Source organism: Parasteatoda tepidariorum, chromosome 2 (genome assembly GCF_982258835.1).
Source record: "Parasteatoda tepidariorum strain Cologne lab strain chromosome 2, Ptep-v5.0, whole genome shotgun sequence".
Taxonomy (NCBI): Eukaryota; Metazoa; Arthropoda; class Arachnida; order Araneae; family Theridiidae; genus Parasteatoda; species Parasteatoda tepidariorum.
The window spans coordinates 112,239,917-112,262,839 of NC_141756.1; the positions used below are offsets into that span (position 1 = coordinate 112,239,917).

General features: G+C 27.3%; 1 long non-coding RNA gene across 2 annotated transcripts; it reads right to left on the bottom strand.

Moving 5' to 3' along the window:
- Nucleotides 1-824: 824 nt before the first annotated feature.
- On the bottom strand, nucleotides 825-22,548 carry LOC122272018 (uncharacterized). 2 transcript variants are annotated; one of them, XR_015431624.1, is made up of 7 exons: nucleotides 22,499-22,548; nucleotides 22,213-22,354; nucleotides 21,153-21,312; nucleotides 19,222-19,281; nucleotides 16,248-16,309; nucleotides 10,415-10,623; nucleotides 825-1,294 (listed from the first exon to the last, which is right to left on the bottom strand). It is a non-coding gene; the product is annotated as an uncharacterized LOC122272018 (long non-coding RNA). The 2 variants fall into 2 exon arrangements; XR_015431623.1 differs by lacking the exons at nucleotides 825-1,294; nucleotides 10,415-10,623 and having other exon boundaries at nucleotides 16,186-16,309.
- Nucleotides 22,549-22,923: the final 375 nt, after the last annotated feature.

The window sequence follows — 22,923 nt, forward strand, 5'->3', positions numbered from 1 at the left end:
TGAATTCCAAACCTTATAGAAAACTGAAATACATAAATACTTCTGAAATTCCACTAACTCAAGTAAAATAAAAACTTCCAATTGTCTCATTTTCTTGGACGGTTAAAATGTAGCAGCGTATGCTTCGATGGCTACCGAGATGACTAAAGAATGAATTCCCATTTTAAGTGAAAACATGTGCCTTCTTTTAACATTTTAAAAGCAGCTGTTTTAGTTCTTTTAAAACATTATTTAAGCCTGCGAGAACCTTTTTTTTAAATATAAATATTGTAATATTAGTGTTTAACAATTTTCCTGACATAATAAATTAATTCTTATTTTCATGCGCTGCTTTTAAGCATTAACTTTTGCTTTTTTCTGTATGTCTTATAACTTCGCGTTTACTACTGCAATTTTCCCGTTTACTGAAACCATAATTTTCAAATATTTATTACACAGTTTGCTAGAAGCAGTTGTTAGATATTTTGTATTTACCGAACTGATCGTTTATTTAGAGAGTAAGTCTCTCTTTATATTGCAATTAATCAATTTCTAATTTATGTTCAGAATTATTAATATCTGATATAATATACATCGTATCTAACTAAGCATGATTACTTGTAATAGAGCTACAAAATGAGAAAGTGAATTCCAATTTAATTCTATCTTACATAAATTGTGTATAAGTTAAAAAAAGGGAATTTTTTTTGCTCCAATAGCAATTTTACTAGTACTTCGATAAAATTAAGATGCTGTTAAATTATTTTTCTTCAAAAGTAATTTGGCTTAAAAATATTCTTTTTTTCAATACCTTATTTCATGCTTTAGGGGTGAATTAAGAGACACACACGCAATACATTTTAATTAGATTCACAAGAATAAATATAAAGTATAAATAATAATAAAATTATAAGTATAAATAAAGTATCATGAAATATAATTAATATAAAATATAAATAAAGTATAATAAAATATAAATAATCATTTTAATAAGTTAACTTGGCTGCCTTTACAGTTCTCGTTTACTTCTTCGAAAATAATCTTCTTTCAATGGAACTTTCTCACTCAAACCTCCCCGGTGACGTGAATTGTTCAACATCTAACATGCGACGACCCTTTCAGTTTCTTGAAGATTTTTAATAAAATTATTCTTGCACATATATAGAAATAATGCGTAGGTGAATATTTAGAGTACGTTGGAGACTGTAACGAACACGAGGATTGTGGCGTGCGTTCACTTATGACATACCGTCGTCTTCTAATAGTTTTGCGACTTGTCGATTTTAACAATCACTTTTCCAAGTCTCTTAAGATCCTGTAATAAAAGTATACTATATTACCTCTTTATAACATGCTTTTACAATTCATAATGTTTGCAAAAACCTTTGTTTCTTATTCATAGAGTAGAGATGAAAAGAGAACTTCAGAAAAGTGAAGTTATACCCTCTCGAGACCACCATACTGTGTGGTCCAAAGCCATGGATGCTTTTTCTCTACCGTAACTGAATAAAGCTACTTTTAATTATAACATTAAACACGTCGAAATTTTACGAACAAGTGTACTCGAAAAATCATTTTTATCTTAACCTGTAACATTAGTATAATAATGATCTCTTTGAAAACCATTCAATAAATTATATCAGAACAATTAAACATATATATGAAATGTTGACCAAATTATTATGGCAAAACTTTTGCCATTAAACCATCAGTTTTAAATATTTTTTTTTAACTAATAAAATTATATTTTAAGAGATGTGAACTCGTAATTTATTATTTTTTTTTGTCTGATTAAATGTAGTGATATGGCATTATTACGCTTGTTCAAAAGACTAACAATTTTTGTATGTTTAACTAATTATTCATTAAATTTAATTCAATATATTTTTTCACAATACCCTGAAGTGACTTAATTTATGAAATCTAAAAACGAATCCCCTAATTAAACTCTTAATCTGAGGTATCCACATTTTTTTTTCTTTCTTAAACTTGGCAGACAAAAGATAAATTAATTTTCTCATACTTCAATATTTGTGTTTAGTAATTAAATTCTTTATTATCTAATAACATCGATAATAAAAAAATGACCGATTCCTTCACAGACGTATTAAAAGGTGTAAAAAAAAAAGATTTCTCTAATTCTAACTTTTACTGTACATTTTATAGTTTTTTATGCATTATATCAGTGGTTCCTGAACTTTTTTGTCTCGTAGACCCCTTGTCATGTTTTGCAGTTTTGGGTAGACCCCCTGCTTACCTGATATTGATTTTTTGAAAATTCATCAACTTCAAAAGTATTTTTGACAGCCGATGTAGTGCTACTCACTGTGAAAGATATAAATTTCTAACTGTAGTGAAGTGTAGTGCGAAAAACTTAAAAAAAAAATACATGTTAATTTTATACATTTATTAATTAAATTCAAACTAATTTAATTTAATTAATGGAATAAAATAGCGCAGTATAAAATCCCTATTAATATTATAATCGTGGAAATAAGTTTGCATGAAAAACCGTAGTTGTGTGTTGTTTATTACGTTGTCACGTAAAAACTAAGCAACTAATCTCAGTGATCTTGTGCGAATATAAAGTTGGAAGTCTAAAGAGTTGACAAAGGCTAGGCTACCGCGGAAAAATACTTTTTTGTTACGAAATAAAATCTTACACGAAGAGAAAATAAAAAAATAGGCGGGCGGAGCTGCAGGTAACTGCTAGTTTATCATATATCAAAAAATAATCCTAATAACTTAAATTTTAATAAAATTTTTACTTCATAGCTACTTTCATAAATTATGAAGAATGTAGATAGATATATATCTTTATAAGGTAATATATTATTAAGCAATATATTATAAGGTAATAATGTAAGTAAATAGGTACTATTAGTGTATGTTGATTATTCCATTCATGAAATGCCGAAATTAAAAGTCACGACCTGCTTATATGAGATCCAGTATTGTTGACCCCATTTTCATTTCATTTCATTCTAGCAGGATGCCTTCGACCCCTGGGAGTCAATATAGATGGCACAGGGGACAGAGCATTCGCCCACCAATGAGGTGACCGGGGCCCGAATCCTGTCTATGTCTGGTCGATACGAATTCCGCACCCAGCTCGCATCGACCCTAGAGCTGGTATTTCTTAATAAATTATTGTATTACAAGTTAAAATGCTTAAAAAAATCTTGAGGAGGATATAAACACAAAACCTATAAACTAGACAAGACCAGATATGAGAGCCGTGACGGCACAGGAGACAAAGCTTTCGACCACCAATGATTTGAACGGGGTCCGAATCCCATCGATACGAATTCCGCACCCAGCTCGCATCGACCCTAGAGCTGGCATTCGTTAATAAATTATTGTATTACAAATTAAAATGCTTAAAAAAATCTGGAGGAGGATATTAACACAAAACCTATAAGCTAGACAAGAACCTATATAAGAGCCGTGATGGCACAGGGGACAGCCAATACCTCCTAGAGAGGAATCAAGCCCCACAACGGGTTACTATAAGCGATGATGACGTAGTAGAGTTAGGCCCAGAGGAAAACCAGTCAGGGTAGCCATTTTTACGAAAAACTCCGAATCTGATCAAACGAGCCATTGGCGATATTCTGAAGTATTGTAACCTGTGTCGGCATTCAGCCAATTGGCGAATATTTTTTATTTGAATTTGTAAACAACCGTCGGTGTTCTGATGTCAACGTTCTTCGTAAAATTTATATTTATTCTACAAATGTAATAAATGTCAGCATTAATTTAATTCTTAGTGTTATGAATAATTGTATATGAGTGCTGTGTACCAAACTGTAGAGGAAATTACAAAGTTGATGGTACAAAAGTATCAGTTTTTCGACTTCCCAATATGTAAGAAATAGCTTGCCGCCATGCCAAGAGATTTTGAAGTTGCCAAGAATACTAAAGTAAGTAATATTTGTTTTTATTTTTAAAAAATTAATTATGATTCTTTATTATATTTTTACTATGAGTAAATTATTTTAAATTGTGGATAAATTAATTATGATAATTAAGTTGTTCTTATCAATCATATCGCAAACTATTGTAATAAATTTTATGCATAATGATAAAATAACTATATAGCTATTTTTATATATATAGTTATTTTTATAGAGTTTTATTTTATAAAAATATTAATAATTTTAGTATTTTATTAAATTTTTGCTCAACTTAAAACATTTTTGTTTGACCATAATATATTGTAACTGCTTAAAGTAAAAATTTTTTTATTTGATTATAAAATTTAAATCTATTAATTTTTCTACAAAAATCTATCAATATTTCATACATGAATATAGTATATACTATTTATTTTAAACGCACATATAAATATTGTATTCATTTTGTTATAGGTATGTGAGATGCATTTCAAGGAAAATGACATTAGAAAAGAAATGTGACATTAGAATTATTTTTAAATGTTACTGAAAGTTAATCATATTTCAGTAAAATTTATGTTTACATTTTATTTATCATTTTTTGAATTTGCTATTTAATAAAATATTTGTTATCTAAGGTTACTTACTTTATTTTAGTTTATCAGTGTGATAGGTTAAAATTATACTTTTTTAAATGTTACTGAAAGTTTTAACATATTTCAATAAAATTTGTGTTTACATTTTATTTATAATTTTTTGAATTTGCTACTTTATAAAATATTTGTTATCTAAGGTTGCTTACTTTATTTTAGTTTATCAGTGTGACGGGTAAAAATTATACTTTTTTAAATGTTACTGAATGTTTAACATATTTCAGTAAAATTTGTGTTTACATTTTATTTATAATTTTTTGAATTTGCTACTTAATAAAATATTTGTTATCTAAGGTTGCTTACTTTATTTTAGTTTATCAGTGTGATGGGTTAAAATTCTACTTTTTTAAATGTTACTGAAAGTTTCAGTAAAATTTGTGTTTACATTTTATTTATCATTTTTTTGAATTTTTGCTATTTAATAAAATATTTGTTATCTAAGGTTGCTTACATTATTTTAGTTTATCAGTGTGATGGGTAAAAAGTATACTTTTTTAAATGTTACTGAAAGTTTTAACATTTTATTTATCATTTTTTGAATTTGCTATTTAATAAAATATTTGTGATCTAAGGTTGCTTACTTTAATTTTAGTTTATCACTTCTAACAATCACACTTCCACAGGAAAAAAATACAAATTATAATCATGCTTTTGATATGTTTTTTTTTCTATCTAAACCTTGTTTGAAGACTGCATTTGATTTTCTAAATTTTCCTAAGCTCATTTTATGTCATTGTTTATAAACAATTTCTATTTTATTTCGTATGCTCTAGTTCTAATAACATGCAAAACATAATCATTAAAATCCAAAATAATCATCTACTAAAAATGTAAGTATCATATTATAAAAATTAGACCCCTTTCTTAGTTTTATGTTAAAACTATAATAATAATAAATGTGTAAGATCCCTTTAAAAATATATTTCTTTGTTTTTAATCCATACATTTTATAACAAAAAGGTAGATAAAATTTTCCAATATATAAAATAAAACTGGTATTTAATGCTTAAAAATATATTTTTTTCATTCACACAGCAGTTATTTTTGTTAGAATTGATTTATTGTTAATCATTTCTGAAAACAAATAGATATATTAAGCATTTTTACACAATTTAAGAACATTTAATCTAGACAAAAAAAAAAATTAGTAGAAGAGTAACGAAAAAGTGTCGAGAAACAAGAAGAAAAAAATCGTCAGAAGTGATCAGCAAATCTGGGCCTAACTGTATGAGTCATCGTTTTGCTTCCTTCGGCTTTCTTCCCTTCTAGGAGGTATTGGGACAGCATGGAGCTAGGAGTAGATGGAGGAGACACTAGCAGAAATTCGTGAAGCCGAAAGCTCGGCAATGTTAACCGCGAAATTAACCGTCGGCCATCTTACTTACTTCAAAACATTGGCAGTTGTAGCTCGTTTATGCTTGAATTGTCGTATGTTCGGACAGTTATTATCATTTTTATTTCATTCGTTATTCGAGTAGTCTTACTTTGTCTTATTATTTTTTCTTGGACTTCTTATTATTTTAATTATGACTTCTTGCATCTTAAGGTTTTATGTTACTTTATAAAAATTTCAGCTGTAGTTTTATTTATTTCTGTCGAAGTTATTCATCTGAAAATTGATATTTTTTAAAACCAGAAAGTATCCCATTGCATTCCAAATATGAAATAGATAAAAAAATTTTAATTTATTAAAAATCTAATATTATATACAAGTGATTGCATGTAATATTAGATAATAATAAAGTACTCCATGATTACATATACATTTATTCTAAGCTTTATAGTGATGTAGTTTTTGCTTAATGTTAAGGTATTGATAGTTTCTGTTCTATACCTTCATTTAATGTATTTCTCCTAAAAAAATAGTAATAATTTTTATTAAAGCGTAGGGTTTCCTGATCCCTAAACAAAGTCCTTTTTTAAATCAAAGTGATTTATTTTAAATTTAGCAATAATCAATTTCCTATTTATAGAGAATATATATATATATATATATATATATATATATATATATATATATATATATATATATACAGTGTTTTCATCATAGAAAAAAAATGGGTGAGAATTTCTCACCCTTTCTCAGAAACAGGGTGAGATTTCAAAAAGTTAAGTGAGATTTCTAAAAACTAAAAAAACACAAAAACTCTTGAAAAAAAAATCATTTCTTTAATTATAACACATTTTTAACGTCTTCTATTTTTAAAAGCATTGAATATTTTTGCTGCATCATCATAGAAGATTTTGCCTTTACAAGGCATTTTTCCATTTTACATTAGTGCATTAAAAATTTGAACGTCTTACGTGAAGAAACCTTACGGTAAACACGTGGTTGCAGAGAAATGTGTTCTGAAAGGGGTTGTTTTCTGTTGTTGGAAAAGGTTCTGAACAATACTGGTAAATGGGGAAGCTAGATAACGGGACAGATGTTGAAAATGATGAAAGATCAAGGAAAAGTGAAACGGATTTTATTCTAAATGGCGTAATTCGAAGATTTTTCCAAAACGCGAGAAATTCGCAAATTTTGAAATTAATTTATAGAATGCGCGAATTTCTCGCGGTAATCATTGTTAAATGCGAGAAAAGAAAAAAAATATGCGAGATTCTCGCTTTCTCGCGCTGTAGTGAAAACACTGTAAATTATATATATATATATATATATATATATATATATATATATATATATATATATATATATATATATATATATATATATATATATATATATATATATATATATATATATATATATATATATATATATATATATATATATATATATATATATATATATATAAGGATTTGTGAAGTTAAACCTTTTTAAAGAAATTGTTTATTGCTCTCAGGGCTAAGATATTTTGAGTTAGTCACTAGAATACTGTGATAATATTTTCTCAATCTCTAATTTTTATTTGTTTTTAAGAAATATTTTGACAAAAAAATTTTAAACTAATTTACTTAGTAAGCTATTAAAAATGTCATATTTTAAGTATTCATAAAATTTTCATAGTATAAATTATTTAGGTATATTAATATGGATTTGTATAGACTAATTTTTAGCAAGAGAAATGAACATAAATTATGTATTGCACTTTCTGAAATTCTTTTTTTAACAAGAAACATCTTTCAATATTGTGGTATTCAATTTTATTTTCTATATTGAGCTATGAGTTAGCTCTATGGATGTGACATATTCATAACCGCTCAGAGCTTGTTCTTTAAATTCTAATTTTTCTTAACGTAATAAGTTTATCTACCTTTACTAGTATAATAATTAGTAAGTTTGAACTTATAAAACTCTCAGGGTGGTTGAAATTTTACAATTCTTAATAAATTTAATTATATTTTTTAAGTTGTATTGATAAGTACATAGCGATTGTAAAATGAAATAGATCTACTTTTGTTTTAAAAATTCTCCAAGTTAAAGTATTTTTTTTTTCTAAAGTTTTTTGTTGTATACCTTCATTGAAAACATTAAATGTGTTTTTCTCTACATTTAAGAATCTTTTTCTGGATTTATAAAGTTCAATGCACCCCTCTAAGGAAATTGTTAGTTGCTTTTTGTTGTATACATTAAATGTACATAGCTTCATTGAAAGCATTGAACATGTTTCTCTCTCAATGTATATATATATTTATTATTATTGTTTTTTTTAATGCATAGAATTTTCTAATCCCTAAGCTAATTTTTTTTCCTTTCAAATTTAATAATTTTGAAAACAGCTATATTCAATTTATAAACAAAATATATGTATATATTTAAGGATCTGTTTCTAGATTTTTCAATGTGTCTTTGCTCTGGTTTAAGAATTTTTTTAAAAAAATAATCACTAGAATACTGTGATAATATTTTATTAATCTGTAACATATTTTTCCTTTTTTTTAATAAACATTTTGACATATTTTTCTTTAAATTGATTTACTTTGTATGCAATTAAAAATGTCCTATTTAAGTATTCATAAAACTTTCAAAGTATAAATCTTCATATGTATGGATTTATTTTTAGCAAGAGAAATTTGTATAAATTTATGTATTTCACTTTCTGAAATCATTCTTTAACAATAAACATCTTTCAATATTGTGGTATTGTGGTGTTTTCTACTTACAACTGTAAGCCTCATGCTATACTTTGTGGTGCATGAGGAGTTTTAAGTCGTTTAAATAAAATAAAAAAAATATTGTGGTATTCAATTTATTTCTATATTCAGCTTGGAGTTAGCTCCATGGATGCAACACATTCATAACTACCTAATATTTTTTTTCCTGTCTTTTCTTACAATAATTAGTTACCTGACTTTATGGACCTATGAATTAAAACTATCAGAGTAATATAAATTTTAAATTTCTAGATAATAAACTTTTTTATCTTCTTGAAATTGTTTTGAAAAGTGAATAGTGATTGTTAAATGAACTTGACCTAATATTAACTTTACCAAGAATTCCATTTGTTTCAAAAATTCTGTCAAGTTGAAATGTTTTTCTAAAAGTTAGAAATACGAAAATTCTAACGGCTAAATAAAAAATGGAGAAAGCTTGGATGGATGGATCTTTTATTTAACTTAAAAGACTAAACTCGCCACTTTCAATCAAATTAAGAACCCTTCAAAACCGCCCTCCAAGCTTCGTTAAAAAGCATGGATTAACTAGAAATAGAAAGATGTATGAGCGCACAACGACGCAGCAAGTAAGATGGCGGAGAACTCTCGCGGTTGCTTCACCTTGAAAGGAGTGTCTTCTCCACTTACTCCTAGCTCCATGGGGGACAGAGCTTTCGACCACCAATGATTTGAACGGGGTCCGAATCCCATCGATACGAATTCCGCACCCAGCTCGCATCGACCCTAGAGCTGGCATTACCGTTTTTTTAATCCCACTTCTGAATTGTAAGAAATATTTAACGTATATTTTAAATATATCTTTATTTAACAGTATTCGAATCTAAACTAGACATAGAAACATAATAATTCAAAACAATATTCACGCACGTTGCAATAAGTCATATTAAACTCTGATACTTATGCTCGCCCTGAAAACCAATTAGCTACTTACAAACATTTCAAGAAGGAATTATTTAAACAAAATTAAAAACTTTAAATTTAATACATTTTACCTTATTTGCTGAGTTTATGACTTTAGTATCACATAGAAAAGATATATTATGGCCTCCTAATTATTATCTAAAGTAGCTAAATATTTCTTGAACCACGTTATTTCGAAAAGAATTAAAAATTTTAATTTTTATTTACATTAAAGTTATAACTAAAATTTGTTTATTTTCTTAATATGGCCTAAAAGGAATTTAAAAAACTAGAACGTCCTAGATACTTCAATTTTTCTTAAATATTTTGGAATACGGTCTTTTTTTTTTCTTTTTCGAAAACCGATTAATATCAATTTCTGAATACTAACATATCTTTTTTTGAAGAACAACCTCTTGCACTCTTTATGTTAAAAATTTATAAACTTTTGGTTAGGAAAAATTAATTATCCACGAAATTAATTAGTAACGTTTATGTGTGATAACTAGTTAATAACACTTTACTGTATGAAAAACTTTATATCAAAACTAGTAAACAATTTGAAAAAAACTTAAATTCTTTTTTTTTTTTTAAAGGGAGTTGAACTTTTATATTTTGATAAGTGCCTGGCAAAAAAACTTAATATCTGAATTACTAAGATCTTAGATATTAAGTATTTTTTTTTCTCATGTTAGCTCTTACACATTACACACTTTTTGCTCTTACAAAGTATAGTTTTATACTTAACTATTACTCACAGCTCCAGTTATTCATATCGTGTTTTAATATGCTCCTAGTAAAGAAAAATAAAACGAAATTGCACAATTGGTATAAATAAAAGCAATATGTCAGACAAAATTTTAATACCTTGATGGCTCAGGGTATAGAGTGCTTGCCTTCCAATGAGGTGAAACGGGTTTCCTGCGATGACTGGTCGATTCAAATTCTTCACCCGGCTTGCATCGACCCTAGTGATTGCGAAAAATATCCTCAGTGGCAGACGGATCATGGGTTAGAGTCCCCTTGCCGTCAGATTAACCGTTTTCCTCTCAGTTTAATGCAAATGCGTGCTAGTTCTATTAAAAAAAAAAGAGTCATCCATAAAGGTAAATTTTTACAAATACTTGATCACGTGTCTTCTGGTTGGGGTTCAAAATTACAAGGCTACGAAGTTGAAAATTTGAAGTCGTAAATCCAAAATTGGGTCGGGTGCTCAACGACGGTTACAAAATAAAATTGTCAAGGAAAATCACGTGGTCGCAGCGGAAAAAAAAATTCCCTTCCCTACCTATACCATTCTCGACAAGTGCCAAAATAAGTTTGAGATAACTTTTGACCAATAAAACACCTTTAAACATTGAATCCGTAGCCAATGTCAGCTCCAATATCCGGTCAAGCATTGGGACAAACTAACCTACGTGAAAAACATTTTAATGGAACTAAACCACATTTGTGTTATATGGAGTAGAAAACCTCGAAAACATCTTACGGTCAGCCCGGAAGCAAGGGTACAACATTGGCCCATTGTAGGAAGTCGTTAGTTTATAAAAATGAAGGGAAATTTAGTATCTTTCATAACCATTGCTTATTACCTTCCTCCCCTTTCGTCAGAAAAAATAAGCTTTTCATTCCTCAATTCTCAGCTTTCTATCGAGGACAATTTTGCAAGCAAGTCTTTCATATTTACTTGTTGATTCATTAATATTTTAAACTAGTTAAGAAACAAAGTATTAAATGTTTGACTTAAATTTTACAATGAGTTGTAAAATCCATATAAAGAATCTTAAGGAAAATTAGAAGTTAACATTCAATTTTTCTTTAAAAAAAATATTATTCTAAGTGTAAAATAGACTATATTTAATGGGACAAAAAAGTTTTTCACTCTTTTGATAATGTTTTAATTAATTGGTACATAAAGTGTTAAGTACAGTGTGAGTTCGATTCAACAAGTTCGGCATGTTATAAGAAATTCATTATTACGGCAAGTTGCTGAAAAAATTCTGTCATTGAAGATTCCAAAAATATTTAGATTGCAAGATAGAGCAAATTGAAGAAACAAATTTCTGACTTTTAACAAGTCTTATATAACAAGCCAAATATCCAACTCTGTTGGGCTGAATTTCAATTTAGAGAATTTATGACTTTTTCACCATGAAAATTAAATTTTTCTTTCAAATGATAGCTCACTAAATTTAGAATCGTAAGATTGAAATCATGTCGTTACGATGACAATATCATTTTTTTTCGATAGTTCATCCGACCAAAAAAATTTTACGACCAGAAAAGTTCCATCAAATTTATGACTAAAAAACGACAGATTTTAACTTTTTCAAACGTTAGGTCATTGTAATTATACGTTAGCTCAAGGAAAATCATCGTTAGCCTTCCAACTTAAAAACAAAGGTGCTGCCAAATCAAGTATTATTGTCTTACTTTTGACCTAGAAATGACAAGCTTAAATTTTTCCACTAAACATTAACTGAGTTTAATTTATAATTACTTCAACAAAAGGTTTTGTTAACTCAAATACCAAAATAAGTTAAGGCCAGAATAAATGTTTAAGAAATTACAAGTTTGATATTTGCTTTCAAAAGTTAACTTATTGTAAGAAAACTAGGGTGACCACTCAAATCAGATTTCAAACTTTCCTGATTTTTCCAGGTTTTCCAGTAAAAATCTTAAAATTTCCAGGTTAAGCGTGTTATTTTTTTTTCTTCATAAAATATAGGTAGGTACAAGAAAAGTGTCAATATTATATAAAATGCTACTTTTAATATATCATATTAAATAGATGTGGAGAATAATATGTTTAACTAGGAGAATATATTTTTAATGAATAAAAAATGTTTTTAAGTGTTAAATAGTTTTTGTGCAAAATGTACCAAATAGAAAAAAAATACTAAGTTACCCGAAAAACCCTTGGATAAGTACTGTTTAATATATTTTAATTAAGCAAAGGAAAATAACTCCTGGTGATTACACATGAGTAAATTTTTACATTTACTTACATTTCAATATAGAGCCATTTTATAATGTATTTTGTCCAAACAGTGCTCTTTATAAAATTCATTGATATTTTTTTTAAACAAATATCTTAAGTAAAATGTTTAAATAATGTTGTTTGCTTTGAATTAGCCCTATTATTTTAAGAGATATTCAGTAATCGCAGATGCAAAGTTGTCAAATTTCTTGTAGCATATTCTATAGAAAAACACTAGATAAAATTCTTTAATTTTTTTTTCTTATTAGAAATTAGAATATTTAAAAATTCTAATCTAACCCCTCGTTTTTTTTGTTTAGATTATATAATTGTTTTTCTTCTTACAAATGGGCAATTCCATGGTGTCAGACATGAAAAATTAACATGAATTTCTTAGAAAAACTATCTTATGAAACATAAGTTATAATCATCAAATTTTTAGATTAAATATTATTACATCATAACCAATTGTTATTTTAAACAAACTAATTACAATAAGTTCAAACTAAATGGATTTAATTGTGAGTGTCGGATGTAAATCGCACAAAAGCAAAAAACAATTACTCATTTAATTGATAGATAATTGTCTGAACTCTGTCAATTTGTTTATAATTTAAATGTAAACATGACTGAATTTTGAAGCTGACACTTCAATAAAAAATTCTATGCAGTTCTTAACTTGTAATATATGATATATAATTAAGGTGAAATATTCTGCTTCAGTGTCAGACATAAAGTTTTCCAGCTGGATATAAATTTTAGTTAATGATATTATAATGATTGAAAATCATTTAATCTTAATACTATAAACATTATTTTTCAATTAAATATCTACTTTAAATTTAAAATGTCTAATATTTTCTGTTGCAATGAATGGATCAATGGGTTTTATAATATTTTCCATCTTGTAAAAACTAGTTGAAAAATCAAATATTTTAATTTCAACTGTGCTACATATATTAACAACCATGTAAATAAAATCATATACATATAAGCAACATTTCCTAAATGGAATAGTTTTAAAAATCTTGGAATAAAAAAAGCAGTTGCTATTTTTTTTCAGTAATATGGAAAAGAATACCGAAAAGTTTCATTATTTTAATATAAAATTTAAAAAAAAAATCTACTGAAAAAAATTGTCACTGTACATTAAAAGGAAAAAAAAAACAATTTTTTACTGTATTATTAGCGTATAACAATTTTTTCTGGGAAAAAAGACTGCATAGGAAAAATGATAATTTAATAGTTTTATTTATTGCCAGCATAAAATTAAATAATAATTTTGTACAGCTCTTACAATCTATTCTATTTCATGTTTCGAAGCATACAATATCAACTAATATTACTTTTACTTGTATTTGGTGGCATAGCTTGAACAAGAGTATAAGTCTCCGGTTGTAGTACAAGAGATGCACCCAACTTATGAAGAAAAAATTTATATCAGTTCTAGAACAAATTTTAATCTCTTTTTAATATCCCTTCTCTAGTTTCATTTGTTAATTACAGTCCCAATAACTGCTAACAATTTTATCACATTTACCTAAAAAATGAATAGGATGTGTGTTATTGTTGTAATTTGCTAAGCAAGTAGGTTTATTATTTCTTTCAAAAAATAATTTTTTCCTATACTCAAAAATAAATAAATAAATAAAATAAAAAATAAATAAAAAAAAGTAAATAACTACATAATGTGCTGAAATTTTTTTCTGTAAATACATTAATTTTTTAGGTATTAAGCAAAATGACTGATATAAAATGTTCTGAATAAAGATAAATTGCTTCTCAAAAAATTAAAACTGAGTTAATTAGCTCAAATAAAAAAATGAAAATAAAAAAATATATAGAAACTTCATGGATCAATTTTAAGTTATAATATAAATAACTTAAAGTACAGCACAGTTAAACAAATTTTATTAGGTTACAGAAGAGAAATATGTTATTGTAAATTAACCTAAAGGAATATTTAAGATGGTTTCTATTCAGATTTCACTTAATTTTATAAAGAAAAAGCAAAATAAGAGATTGAAATAAATAAAAACAAATGTAATAAAAAAGAAAGGCAGTGGTGTCCGACGTAAATATAATTAATTATTAATTTACAATAAAAATATTTATTATTATCAAAATCTTGCTTTTTAAACAGAAAAATAATTTAATTATGTTAAATCAAGTGACTCAATACAATTAATTATGTATTTTGGTGTCGCATGTAAATTTTACGCAGGAATTCTTTTAAAAATCAAAATGTGAAAGGTTTATACGCATTTGTGCAAGATAACCTGTTTTGTTACAGTTCACTTTGATTATTATTTTTCCATTTTCTATTATTTGCATAAATTAAAAATAAACAAACAAACAAACTGTACTTTGTAAGAGATTCACTTAGCATGGTTAAAAATTTGAAATGATGTAACCTTTCATTTAACAGCCTATAACTTATTGAAAACTGATATTTACAAATCATTATTTTGAAATTCTAAGTTTTTCACCTTGGAAATGATTCCTTGTTTACTTAATATTAAATTTAAAATTTTGGTCATCCCAAATTGAAACCTGTACCAGTACTGCAGAACAAAAAAAAAACAAAGTTTCGTTTCCCTTCTTCCTAATGAACAAATATAATTATTTTTTTTATATTCTATGTTTATACATCATTTAACAGGTTTGCCACGCATTCCTTCGTTTTTAGGGTAAAAGGAGAAACAGTTTCGGAATATTTCTGGAATGTAAACAAAACATTTGAAAACTTTTGACATTGTGAATATAATACACAATTTGAATTTTAAATTAGAAATTAATAAAAGAATCTTTTTTTAAAAATAAAATATGTTATAAATGTTTAAAATGAAATCCAGAAAATTAGCATCAATGCAACAATTGTAACGATTTTGCTGTTAGCGATTCAAGAAAATGAGTGATTGGTTGGCTTTGCAGAGAAAAAATAATTCATTGGATGGAAGTACAAAAGCTTTCAGAAAAAGAGTGTAAGATAAAATCCATTATTAAATTATAACCAATTATTTTTTGAAGAATTTTATAAAGTTAAAAATACCGAAACGTTTTGTTAAAAGAAAAAAAATACCCCCAAAGCATCGGAACAAACTTGAACAGTAAATGAATTTAACCCACAGATTAGAAGATAAAAAACAGAAAAATCCTCTTTTTATGAACAGAAGCTAATATACTTACTTCTTCTACCTCCCCCACAATCTTTCCTAAACTGCTTAGTCCCATAATCTCCAAAGAGATTTCTCCATTCATTTAGCAACATGGGAAAGTTTTATATGGCATTCTAGCTTAGTGGGGTAATAATGGAGAGAATTTTAATGAAGTATTGCAAAGATATTTCGACTGTTTGATGATTTTTAAATCTGAATAAAGTTGATATAACGGATGGTAAAAAAATTTAAATTAAGAACTAGCTTTTCTTAAAAAGTCCCTGATTTTTTCCAGTATAAAAAATTCCCTGTTAATTCCAGGTTTTCAAGGGGTGAGTGGCCACCCTGCTTTTATAAAGTTAATTTTTTTAAAAATAGATGAAGTTGCAAACATTAAGCAACCAAAATTTATAAATGCAGACAATTTCACCCATTAATAATCTGAATATTTATCCGTTATCATTAAGATAATTTTCAGAAACTTCAGTAACCCAGTGAAATGAAATCATTGAACAACTGAAAATTTGCCATAAACCAATTAAAACCAAAAAGTCATACATACCATAGAAGGAGCTTGATTAGAATTTGCTTGAGATAATCCAAACGGATCAAAACGATCTTTTTCTAAAGACAAGAAATGAGTATTAATACAGTTTTTAAAAAAATTAGAATAAAATAATTTTTAACCATCTAAATAATAGCTCTGGCTCTTTTTAAGCTTAAATCTTTTAGCTAACATCAATTTTCATTCCGGTACCAGTTTGTTTGCTTTTCTGTACAGAAAATCTATTTTCCCACAATGGAGATACTGTGCAAGGCATGAAAATATTCGCATGACTTTGAAAATCGGTTAAAAGGTTGAACAGGTCACATTGTTGCAACAAAAACTGTTGTGTCACTTGCCGATGATACCGGCAATCCTCCCATGAGAATCTAAGCTATTTTAAGGCAGAGAGAGAGCATTTTTCAGTGGCGCCATCTAAGCCCAAGAGTACGACTTTAGCCATACACACGTCACAACCTATTTTACCGGGAGAACCCATTCACACTCCACGCATCATAATTTTGACCTTAACCAGAGAAAGATCAATGTCCAATTCAGTACTTTCGGAGATATTGATTTGTTATGGGAACTTGGAGGACTTTGCGACCCCAACAAATTTAAAGTGTCCTAGTCACAATATAATACACGGGGATTCTTTGGCCAGCAGGATTCGAACTTATGAACATGAGCCCAGCAACCTACCAACCAGGCTACTCCGGTCCATGCATCAAAAACTAACTTATCTCAATGTTACTTATTGGGTAGCAAGTTAGCAGCAGGGAATAGCTTACTCAATTTTGCCTAAAGTTAGAACTTGGAAAGCTAGAGTTTTCAAAAATGAAAAGCAAAAAATAAATAAGTAGATTCAGATCTGCCAAAATGCAATAAATTTTTATACAACTACTTACCAGGGTTTGTAGGGGTAGAAGCAGTATCAAATCCCCCAAATGGATCACTTCCAGAGAATGGATAACTCTTTAAATAATCACTCTTTAATTAACTCGGAAAATAATAATGCTTTATGAAATTTGAATGCATATAAGTTGATACAATACATATATAATGAACATTCACCAGGTATGATAACATTCACACACATGATCATGTGCAACACTCATCGGACTTGGAAGGTATGAAACAGGAGCTACTGAATCGAACAAATGAAAAATTGTTCCAAACTATGGGCCCCTTCTCACAGACATACAATACATTCTCAAACAAAAAAGGTGGAAATAAAGCAGTTAACACTATTTTCAGGGTCTAGAGCTGGTTGTCTGAGGATGCCTGTAAGTTTTAATTTCTCTTCCCAGAGCATTTCACACATATTTCATTGAGTAGAGATCTTAAGTTTTTGCTGGATAATCTATTAAGTCTATATTTTCACTTTTAAGAAAATCACAGTCTATCTTATTTCTGTTCAAAACTAATTGATCAAATCTGGATATAAATCAAATTTGGGTCAACTGTATCGATTAAAAGGCAAATATAATGGTTGTTTTCTTACATACTTGAGAAGTTTTGGCTAACCACTGGTTCTCTTCATATGAAAGAGGTTCACTTTTGAACAAAGGCGCCACTATCTATTCTCTAATGTTACCAGTGTAATGATTAAGAAATTTACTATTATGGAAGCTTAGTGTTGGTGGTCCGAGTAAACAGTATGCTGAATAGCTGCAGATCCCCTATATATCTCTAATGTTACCAGTGTAATGATTAAGAAATTTACTATTATGGAAGCTTAGTGTTGGTGGTCCGAGTAAACAGTATGCTGAATAGCTGCAGATCCCCTATATATTTTATAAACTAGCACTTTGACTAGCACAAGGTATAAAAAAGAACCTTTGATACTCTTTGTTTGACTTTTCAGAGGTGAGGTTATCTCTATTTTCATTTTAAGGTAACACATGACAACACAGAGCTCACCAGGTAGACAATTTTCTGAAAAAGTGCAGACTTTGGTAAAGTAGATTTGATAATCAGGTCTCTGGATCTAATCTCTATAAAGCATGATTGGTACACTCTAGAGAGCAATTTCAGAGTGCGATCATTAAATTTGTATTACATTGATTATGTTGATAGTAAATTTCACTAAAATCTATACAGTAGTTCTAGATATAATCTATTACATCTAAAATTTCTTCTCAATTTTTAAAACCATTGTATAACGGAACTTTTAGCTATAATATAATAAGAATCATAAGTTTTAAGCAAAAGAAATATATATGTATTGAAATTTTTTTTTAAATTAATTGTTATGTTAAAGCGTGTTATAAATTTACTCAGGGTATCACCGCTCTGAGGGAAAATAGAGGGGTACTCAGGTGTAATAATATGCAAATAATACTAAGTTTTCAATTAGTTACTTTGTATCAAATTGAAACATTTTATTATTTTTATGAATATTTTTTTTTTAATTTATCAAAGTATTAAGTCCTCAAGAGACTATTGTTTGTAGATACCTTGGCGAACAAAAAACAAGGTAGATAAATTCTTTGGCCAAGGTAGATACATTATAACAATACTACTATACATTATATAATTGAATTACAAATTAAAAATACCTTAAGTAAAACTTAAAATTAAACATTGTATATTAATCAGTTTCTAAAAATATATAATTTGCTTTGAATAATTGTTAACAACTACAATTTAATTAATTTCATTAAATTTGGGTTCAACTGCCCAAATCAAATTGAATCTGAATTTATATAACAAACCAACAAATCAAATAAACCAAACAAACATAACTGCATGTTTACAGAGATATCAAAAACTATTATTATTATTTCAAAATAATTTTCCAATTTGATTTCAACATATTTACATGTTGAGTAGTAATAATTAATTCTATAAGTATGCTTGAATTGACATCATTCTCTTAATGCCTCACAGAGCATGGGGCCACAGGTTTAGAACACTAACCATATTTTGTGAATAATAAGAAAGTTTTAAAATTTTCTCTTCAAAGAAATAAATGTGAAAATATGATTACCTGAAAATCGTTCACAGGTGTAGTTACAGCTGGTTCAACTTCATCAAAGGTTTTTGGGACCTTAAAAATATTTCATGCATTTTTAAAAGTTATTTAACTAACTAAATCACAAATGCAGTTTGATACAGTCTAATATAGAATCAAAGTACTAGTATAAAAATAATTGCAAATACTTTCAGAGAAACCATATAGATTTTAATATTCGTAGTGTGAAGAAACTAAACCTATAAAAAAAATTAGTATCCAATTTTCCAACAAATCTACCACAAAGTAGCTTAAATTCGATAATTTGGAAAGTATAAATTCGATTTAATGTATTTTATGAAGAAAAAAAAATTAAAAATAATAAATTTAGACTTATATAATCTGACTAATTTAACATTTGCCAATTCAATAATAAAAATTTAATAAATATCATTGTATAAACAAATTTTCTCTGAGAAATATAAACCATTTTTGTTTCTAGAAAAGGGATTAAATGATGTATGAACTGAAAACTAACTTTTTGATACAAAACACATTTTTTATACATCTCTGATGCAGTCAGGCACTTTTCTCAAATTTGTGGAATAGTAAAATGATTATATGGAATACTTTACAGTTCATTCATTATTTTCTTCAAGTTGATTACAGTAAATACTTGAAAACTACCTTTTGAATATGAAAAAAAGAGTGAACATCGAATAAAGCTGAAAAGCCTAGTCTCATAACAGAATTTCTGCCCTTGCACTTAGTGTATATTTTTAATCATGCTCTGCAAGAAAAATTTCCCCTTTTACTTATGAAAGTAACACAGATAATTGAAAGTATGAAATATGATACAATGCATTTAGTAAAAGAGAAAGTAAAAATTTTGCAAAAACAAAATGAAAGCCCATATAGGAGATATAATACCAATTATTTTTTTTATGGATTGCAATATATGTAAAGCTTAATGACAGAAGAATTATAATTGGTCATACTGCACCAAACACAAATGTAACAACCATCAGAACTAAGTAAATATGACTAATGTCTAAGTCATGTGACCAGTACTTATTAATAAAATGGATGCTCTAAGGCGTTGTCTTTTAAAGAAACACACAAGAGTAGAATAATTAAAATACCATATATCAAAATGTATATATCAAATTTTAAAACCCCTGAAATTTTACAAAAATCAGGGGCTCTACTTATGCACCAGTAGTGAAGATGGACATTAATTGATCGAGAAATATTGATGCATTGTAATCGATGTGATAGATATGAATAACTCTGTATGGATTTACCCCCTTCAAAAACTATTTTGATATGTTAGATACAATTAATTTTCATTTTCTTTCATAGTATTTTTTCTCTCACATATTAAGGTTTTCTTCTAAAAAACAATTCTTATGACCAGAAAAAAACATGAAAAACTTAAGAAATAAAATTTTTTTTTCAAGAGTATTTCAAAAAATAAAACATAATGAAAATCTTTTTTAAAATATACCACAAACATAGAACTTTTAAGATTCAAGGACATATGTATTATAATCAATAAGTTAGAAAGTCCCACTCACTCTGTAACGGTTTGAATGGAAAATTTTGAAGACTTGATTTTTTTAAATGCATTTTAAATTTTAAAAGCTTTTATCTTAGGTTTCTTCTTCCGTAAACGACGTATACTACCAACATACCAGAAATTTGCTATCTTGTAAAAAAAAGGGATTGCCTTTAACACTTAGATGTCTGATAATTATTTTTAAAAATTTTATAGTTTAAAATTAGAACAGAAATGTAAGCATTGTATTTAATATATGAATTTAGTTGAAATTAGAATTTCTTTTTATATATGTAAATAAATTACGATAATTAAAACTTACATGGACCTTTATGATGTGAATAAAAGATAAACACAATAAATGTTTCTAAGTGATAAACAATCTAGTCAAAACTAAAGGCATACTTACAGTTGGTGAAATATAGGTTATGCCATCATTAGGCGTAGAAAAGTCATTCAAAGTCTGATACATTTCGGAAATCGCCAAATGAAACCGCATTATCCATATCCTTGATAGCTTCACTCATTTACCTATGTTGCTCTTGTATTTGGTCAATTTTATATTTAATCTAGAAGAAAAGAAAACAAACACGGAAAGTTAAGTAATTGTCTTTAACAAAAAATTAAGTATTTTAAGATATCAAGTTTGTCATTAAGTAGTTGAGTGAATTATCATTTTAAAAGACAGACAAAAATTAAATTACTTATCCATATCCTTGATAGCTTCACTCATTAACCTGTGCCGTATTGTATTTGGTCTTGTATTTGATCAATTTTAATTTTGATCTGGACAAAAATACACAAACAAGGCAACTTTAATTGTTTTCAACAAAAAATCTACTAAGACGAATTAAGTTGTAAATATTTTAAGCTGCCAAGTTTTTTTTAACAAGTAGCTCATAGCTCAATTTAGAAAAACATAATAATGCAGCGGAGGAAATAATTGAACAGCATAACGTAGGAATTGGATAAGTACAATTTTCGTGAATAATCACTTTAGCAAATACACGAAAAATTGAATTGCTTACATAAGCTTGAAATTTATTCTTAAGCTTAATTATTGAAAAAAAAATTAAATAGAAGAAGGATAAAATAAGGCTGTGTTTATATCGTTTTTTTTCCTCCACAAAAAGCAAACTATAAAATGAGCTTTAAATTTATTTAAAAAATAAATAAATAAATAACAAATAAATAAATAACAAATAAGTAGAGACAAGTAAAAAAGATTTATTGTGCTTTTTACAGTGGATAAATTTTAGTGCTTCAATATAAACCAAATAAGCAAAATGAAATGGAGAAAATATATGTGTTCGATTAAGCGAGAAAGATGCATTTGTGTTTTAATGCATTGTTTTTAATTTACTACTGTTATCACATTAAAGTGGATTATTTGTCCTTTATAATTACAAGTGTTTTTAAAAATAAGCTAAAATTTAATAAACAATATTAAGCAATATAAAATTATTTACGTGGCTTATCTAAAGGGTGCTACTTTGCAAAGAAGAAATCAAATTGAGTTTTGCTTGAATTGAGTGTGCTTTCCATTTGGGACTCTTCTTTCCTTAACTCATTCAATAACACATGCTTTTCATCCAGTTCCTTTTCTTGTATCTAAATAAGCATAAATTTAATTGCTTAAACAATAACATAATCTAAATTTATTATCAATATATTGAAATAATATCATTTAACTAATCTTAACAAATTAAAAGACTAAATATTTGACAAAATCAATTTAAATTTTTCACAACAAACCTCTAGTTCCAATTCTTGTTCCTCTTTCTGTTTTTTTCATAGCATCAATCTGTTAAGGAAAAAAAACATATACAGTTAAAAAAATAGGATAGAACTATGTTTTTAAAAAAAATAATATGTTTTAAAAATACTAATTCAGTTTATGGCATATAGTGCAAAGAATAAAATGTATCGAAATATATTTAAAAGAATACAGTTTTTTTTGTTAAATTATTTTGATATAAGTAGAAACAGAACTTGAACTTTTTGATAATGAGCTAAAAACAAGGTGGCCACTCAAATCAGGTTTCAAATTACCTTGATTTTTCCAGGTTTTCCAGTAAGAATCTTAAAACTTCCAGGTCACCGTGTTTTCTCCTCGGCTCGCTCCCGCACTGCCATCTCTCTCCGGGACGCGACCGACTCCTCGGCTCGCTCCCGCACTG